The 7,482-nt window shown below is 36.0% G+C and overlaps 1 non-coding gene across 1 annotated transcript; it reads right to left on the reverse strand.

The window, feature by feature from the left end:
- Positions 1-592: 592 nt before the first annotated feature.
- LOC128292361 (small nucleolar RNA R71) lies at positions 593-699 on the reverse strand. The gene has a single exon (XR_008282345.1). It is a non-coding gene; the product is annotated as a small nucleolar RNA R71 (small nucleolar RNA).
- Positions 700-7,482: the final 6,783 nt, after the last annotated feature.

Genomic DNA, 7,482 nt, shown 5'->3' on the forward strand with positions numbered 1-7,482 from the left:
TTTATAGTTTATAACTAGAAGAAACCCGTCGGGACCATTGCTTTTTTATGGTGAGATTGATCACACAGCTCGCAGAAACTGAAGAGAAATAAGGTGAAGCCTAAGATACACAGAGGAAGAGCAAGCAGACGATATTTTCACTACAATCGAGGAGATGGCTAAAAATCAAGAAAATCCGCTACCTCCTGCGATTGCTGCTGATCCAATAAATCAGAATCCTACTCCACGCACTATGTATGATTATGCTAAACCTAATTTAATAAGAACTGAGTCAAGTATAGTTAGACCTATTGTTGCTGCAAATAATTTTGAACTGAAACCTAACACAATTCAAATGATACAACAGTTTGTTTAGTTTGATGGTTTGTAGGATGAGGATCCAAACAATCACTTGGCAAATTTTCTGGAGTCTTGCGACACTTTTAAAGTCAATGGCATTTCTAATGATGCCATTCGCCTTCGGTTGTTTCCCTTTTCATTGAGGAACAAAGCTAAACAGTGGTTGAACTCGTCACCACGAGGGTCAATCACTACTTGGGAACAAATGACTGAAAAGTTTTTACTTAAATATTTTTCGCTGGCTAAAATGGCCAAATTAAGGAATGATATCTCTTCTTTTGTGCAGATGGATCTAGAAATGCTCTATGATACATGGGAGAGATACAAGGACCTCTTGAGAAGGTGCCCTCACCCTGGGCTACCCTTATGGTTGCAGGTTCAAACATTTCACAATGGTTTGAATCCTTCGACTAGACAGATGATTGACGTAGCTAATGGTGGGAATATCAATAATAAGACACCTGAGGAGGCTTATGAATTTATAGAGGAGATGTCACTAAATAATTATCAGTGGCAAGTCATGAGGACAAAGCCAACGAAAGCAGCCGGTGTTTTTAACGCCGATTCGGTCACCATGCTCTCTAATCAAGTAGAACTTTTAAATAAAAAAATTGATGGTTTACTTAGCTCTTCACAGGTTCACCCAGTAATGCAATGCAATACAAATGGAGGTGGAACGAACAATTCAGAATACCTACCTTATGGCCACAACATGGAACACAAGCAACTAAATTTTATGGGTAATAATCTTTGATCTCAAAATAATCCTTATAATAACACTTACAATGCAAGTTGGAGGAAACACCAAAATTTCTCATGGGGAGGCCAAGGAAATCAAAGACCACAACATCCTACAGGCTTCCAACAACAACTTTACCAGTAAGAGAAAAAGCTGAACCTTGAAGAGATAATGTCAAAATTTATTTCAGTAGTGGAAACCTGTTTTCAGAACACTAAATCTGCACTTAAAAATCAGCAAGCGTCAATCTAAGTACTCGAGAATCAAATTGGGCAGCTGGCTAAGATGATTTCAGAAAAACCATTAGGAAGTTTACCTAGTAACACCGAACCCAATCCAAAAGAGCATGTGAAAGAAGTTACACTAAGGAGTGGGAAGGTGTTAGCTGAATCCAAAAAGAAGCCACCACAAGAAACTGAAAGAGACAAATGAGAGGAGGAAAAACCTGAAAACAATGACAATCCAATGCCAAAGGAATATAAACCACCAATACCATATCCAACAAAGTTGAAGAAAGACTGCATGGATGCACAATTTAGTAAATTTCTTGAACTTTTTAAACAACTGCATATTAACTTACCTTTTGTTGATGCTATATCACAGATGCCTACATATGCAAAATTTTTAAAGGAGCTTCTAACAAACAAAAGGAAGTTTGAAGACCTAACTACAATGGAACTTAATGAGGAGTGCTCAGCAATACTCCAAAATAAACTGCCAACCAAACTGAAAGACCCAGGAAGTTTTACTATTCCCTGTTTAATTGGTAGTTTGAATGTTGATAAGGCACTAGCTGATTTAGGCGCTAGCATCAATTTGATGCCATATAAAATATTTAAACAACTTGGTCTTGGGGAACCTAAACCCACTAGGATGAGTATTCAATTAGCTGATAGATCTGTTAAATATCCTAGGGGAATTATAGAGGATGTACTTGTAAAATTAGATAAATTTATATTCCCTGTTGATTTCATTGTGCTTGACATGGATAAGGATGTTGAAGTGCCTTTAATCTTAGGACGTCCATTTTTAGCCACTGCTAAGGCTGTTATTGATGTGGGTGATGGTAAATTGGTACTTAGAGTTGGTGACGAAGAGATTATCTTTAAAATTTATGATGCCATGAGTTTTCTAGGGAACAGGATGACTCATGTTATTTTATTGACTCTATTGATCATGCTACTCAAGATTTTTTTTAGGAAATCATACATAAGGACATGCTGGAACTGTGTCTTGCCTAAGGAGAAGAGGGGGATGATAATTCTAAGATAGGAACTGAACTGAATTCTAATGAACCCTCCCCAAGACTAGCAGAATATGAGGGTATTAAGGTAAACAATGAACTTAAGCAAAAACCCTCTATTGAAGAACCTCCCAAACTGGAACTTAAACAATTGCCAAATCACTTGGAATATGAATTCCTTGGAAATAACTCTACATTACCGGTAATTATTGCGTCTAACTTGCAACCCAAAGAGAAAGAGGAATTAGTCCAAGTCTTAAGACAGCATAAAAGGGCCATGGCTTGGAAAATTTCTGACATTAAAAGGATCAGCCCTTCTTTTTGTACCCATAAAATTTTAATGGAAGATGAATATAAGCCATGCGTGCAAGCCCAAAAACGACTGAACCCTAACATAAAGGAAGTTGTTAAAGCTAATGTAATTAAACTCCTAGATGTTGAAATTATTTATCCTATTTCTGACAGTTCTTGGGTAAGTCCAGTGCATGTTGTTCCTAAGAAAGGAGGCATGACTATTGTAGTCAATAAGAAGAATGAATTAATCCCAACAAGGACAGTCACAGGTTGGAGAGTTTGTATTGATTATAGGAAGCTAAATGATGCCATGAGAAAAGATAATTTCCCCTTCCAATCATTGACCAAATGTTAGAGAGATTGTCAAGGCACATGTACTACTGCTTTTTAGACAAACTCTCTGGCTATTTTCAAATCCCAATAGCTCTTGAAGATCAAGAAAAGATGACATTTACATGTCCATACGGTACATTTGCTTATCGTAGAATGCCTTTGGGATTATGTAATGCTTTTGCAACTTTTCAGCACTACATGATGGTCATTTTTTACGAACTCGTAAAAGACGTCATGGAGGTATTTATGGATAATTTATCGATTTTTGGTAACTCTTTCCATCTTTGCCTTAAAAATTTAAAACGAGTGTTAATAAGATGTGAGGAAACAAACCTTGTACTTAACTGGGAAAAATGCCACTTTATGGTTCAAGAAGGTATTGTGTTAGGACATAAAATTTCTAGTAAAGGGATTGAGGTTGATAAATCTAAAATTGAAACCATTGAAAAACTACCTCCCCAAATTTGGTTAAGGCTATTAGAAGCTTTTTAGGACATGTTGGGTTTTATAGAAGATTTACTAAAGACTTTTCTAAAATAGCTAAGCCTTTGACTAAATTACTAGAAAAAGATGTGCCTTTTAATTTCGATCAGGAATGTTTAGAAGCGTTTAACACTTTAAAGGATAAACTGACTAAAGCTCCAATTATAATTGCACCTGATTGGAATTCACCTTTTGAACTAATGTACGATGCGAGTGATTTTACAGTAGGTGCAGTTTTGGGACAGTGAAGAGATAAACATTTTCAACCTATCTATTATGCTAGCAAAACTTTGACAGCTGCACAAGAAAACTACACCACCATGGAGAAAGAGCTGCTAGCTGTGGTTTTTGCATTCTATAAATTTAGCCCATATCTAATATTGTCTAAAGTTGTCATTTATACTGACCATTCTGCTCTTCTCTACCTTTTGACTAAAACTGATGCAAAATCTTGACTCATTCGATGGATTTTATTATTGCAGGAATTTGACTTGGAGATTAAGGATAAGAAAGGAGCTAAAAATCTCTCAGCTGACCATCTCTCCATGCTTGAAAATTCAAGTATCAAGAAGCTAGATGACGTTGAAATAAATGATTCATTCCATGAAGAATAATTTTTTGCTATATTTAATTTTGAGGTACCTTGGTTTGTAGGCATTGCAAATTTTTTAGCCGCTAACATTATCCCAAAAGGGTTGACACATCAGCAAAAGAAGTGATTCTTTACTGATGTGAAAAACTACTTTTAGGAAGACCCTCTTCTTTTTCGTATATGTATAGATCAAGTCATTAGGAGATGCATTACAAGGACAGAAACATTGAAGATCTTGAAAGATTGCCACTCAGGACCGACTGGAGGACATTACAGTGGAAATAAGACCACACATAAAATCCTCAAATCAGATTTTTATTGGCCCACTCTATTCAAAGACGCCAATAGGTATGTTACTTCTTGTGATAAATGCCAACGGACAGGTAATATCTCCAAACGTGATGAAATGCCTCAGACATATATGCTCTCATGTGAAATATTTGACGTTTGGGGTATCGACTTCATAGGTCCATTCCCTAGTTCATTTGGGAATAAGTACATCTTAGTAGCTATTGATTACATGTCCAAATGGGTTGAAGCCCAAGCTTTACCTACTAATGATGCTAGAGTAGTAGTACGATTCCTTAAGAAACTTTTCTCTCGATTTGGAACACCTAGAGCAATTACCAGTGATAGGGGTACTCATTTTTGTAATGCCCAATTTGACAAGACCCTTAAGAAATACAGTGTTCACCACAGAACAACCACCCGTTACCACCCTCAAACTAGTGGCCAAGTCGAAGTAGCAAATCGAGAGCTTAAACGTATCCTAGAAAAGACAGTAATAAACAGGAAGGATTGGGCGATGAAAGTAGATGATGCTTTATGGGCTTATAGAACCGCTTTTAAAACCCCCATAGGAACATCACCTTATAGACTTGTCTATGGAAAAAGTTGTCATCTACCATTTGAGTTAGAACACAAGGCATTCTGGGCTATAAAATTTCTAAACTTCGATCCCAAATTTACAGGTGAAAATAGGTTGATGCAGTTGAAAAGTTAGATGAGTGGCGAACCAATGCATATGAGAATTCTCGCCTATACAAGGAAGCAACGAAGCGCCGCCACGACGCTCGTTTAAAACAACACAAGCAATTTGATGTGGGAGATCTTGTCCTATTGTATAACTCGAGGCTCAAATTGTTCCCAGGGAATCTCAAATCACGATGGTCAGGTTCTTTCATAGTCCAAAATGTCTTTCCATATGGGACAATAGAGGTAAGTCAACTATCACAAGGCACTTTCAAGGTAAATGGACATCGCCTAAAATTTTACAACGGTGAGAATTACAAAGACGATAAAGAGGAGATACGACTCCACGAACTACCCTAAATATATCCACAAGGTAGAGTCAAGCTTAGACTTTAAATAAGCGCTTCTTCGGAGGCAACCCAAGCACTAATCTCACTAAATACGGTTTAATTTTTCTTTAACTATTCATAGTCTAACTACAGGAAATATTGACATTTGATAAGGGCAAACATGGCCTAACCCACGGGCGTGCCTTAGGCCGTGCTCATACCATAGGCAGAGACACGATCGTGTGAAAACAAAGCAATTTTTTTCCCAAAACACGGGATTCGATACATTGCCACGGCTACGCGACATGGCCGTGGGCAATCCTGCCAAATCAACACGGGCGTACAACACGTCCGTGTCTATAAACCGTGGTCGAAACTGAGAAATTAGCACGGGTGTGGGCATATAAACACGGGCACGAGAGAAGCGAACGAATTATCACGGGTGTTCGGCATGCCTGTGCCCACCTCCCGTGGATAAAACTAAAAAGTTAACAGCACGTCCGTGCCCACCACCCGTGGTTGAAACTATCAAAATGAAACGGCCATGTGCACCAACACACCACGAGGAACACAAGCGTGCGTGTTTTACTATTATTTTTATTTTTATCTTTGTTTCTATTTTTATTCCATTGTCTTTTATTTACTTTTGAAGACCTCTATCTTATATTCTACCTACCTTTATGTTTATCATCAAATTATTCCCTTAATTCTCCTTTATAGTGGTGTCTTCTCATTTATCCCTCAGAATCATGCCTTCTTTTCAACTTTTTCTTCAATTCTCACTCTCTCTAATCCAAGGATATCGTTCACAATTTTAGGGTAGTTTCACTTCTCTCCCTCTCTTTTGATATTATCTTTATATTACTATTATACATCTTTGTTCATTGAGGACAATGTACATCTTAAGTGTAGGGGGGTCATTTATATCATTATCAGAAAAATCCCTTAATTTTGTCTTGTTCTCATTTGATCTTCTCATATCATAATTAGAATGAATTTTGATTAATTTATGATTTTTATTGATATGTCTTGAATTAAAACATAGGCATTCATGCATTGATTGTTTAAACTTTAAGGAATTAGAGAATCAAGCATAATAAGTTGATTTTTGAGATTTAAAAATTTTTAGGTTGTTTCCCCAAGTTTAGGTACTATCTTGAGTTGAAATTCACAAGTTTAAACATCAAAAAGCCATAATTTTTGTGAGATCTTGAGACTTTAGAGCATATATTATTTCTTTCATGCTCACTTTTATTGTTGCTTTGAGTGCGTCAATATTGATCTGTTATTCTAGAACTTGCTTGATTATACATGTCAAGACCACACCATTTGATTTGATATGTCAAGATGATAAAGGCACTTAGGTTTAACCCACTCACTCTATAAAAGCCTACCTTCATAATTAACCCTTAGTGAACGCCCTTGAGCCTAACAACCCATTCATTAATTTACCCTCAATATTAATCCATAACCCATTATTGTTGAAATCCCCTAAATTAATATGATCCCTATTTTTGTCGATATTTGATTTGAAGAAATTACTTAGCTATGTTTTATCTTTGATATTTAGCCTATGTTATTTGATTTGTTTTTAAAGAAAAAAAATTACAATACATACATTTATACTAGTAGTATTCTTTGTTTTTGAGCTTAAATGTTTAAATCCATATTCTGAGAATAAGCTCACTTGTATTCAATTGATGATTAGTTATTTTTCTAGTTAGGTAATTTTTCAATTCAATCTTGATTCTAACCTTTTCTTTCAGCTTGTGACCACACCCCCTAACCAAAGCCATGTTACAACCCTCTAAAGACCTTTTAATTGATGTTTCATTTCAATATATAGTGGTGGAGATTTGATTTTCATGCAAGCCTATGGTAATAACTTTTCATATTGACTATTGAGTGCCTAACTTATTGTCCTTCAACACCTCGAGTGATTTTAGTGAATCCTTAATGAGGATGTTAAAACTCTATGATATTTTGAATCAAAGGTAATCAATTAGATGAGGGGAGACACATATGTTTTCGTGATAAAATGCTCAACTTAGAATGTTTGAAACTTTGATGTTCTTCTAGTTGAACTCTTAATGTATGATTACTTATGGATTATTTTGAGATATTATTGATAAGAATTATAAGTTTAGAAAAAAGGAAT

The sequence above is a fragment of the Gossypium arboreum genome, chromosome 4 (assembly GCF_025698485.1).
Source record: "Gossypium arboreum isolate Shixiya-1 chromosome 4, ASM2569848v2, whole genome shotgun sequence".
Lineage (NCBI taxonomy): Eukaryota > Viridiplantae > Streptophyta > Magnoliopsida > Malvales > Malvaceae > Gossypium > Gossypium arboreum.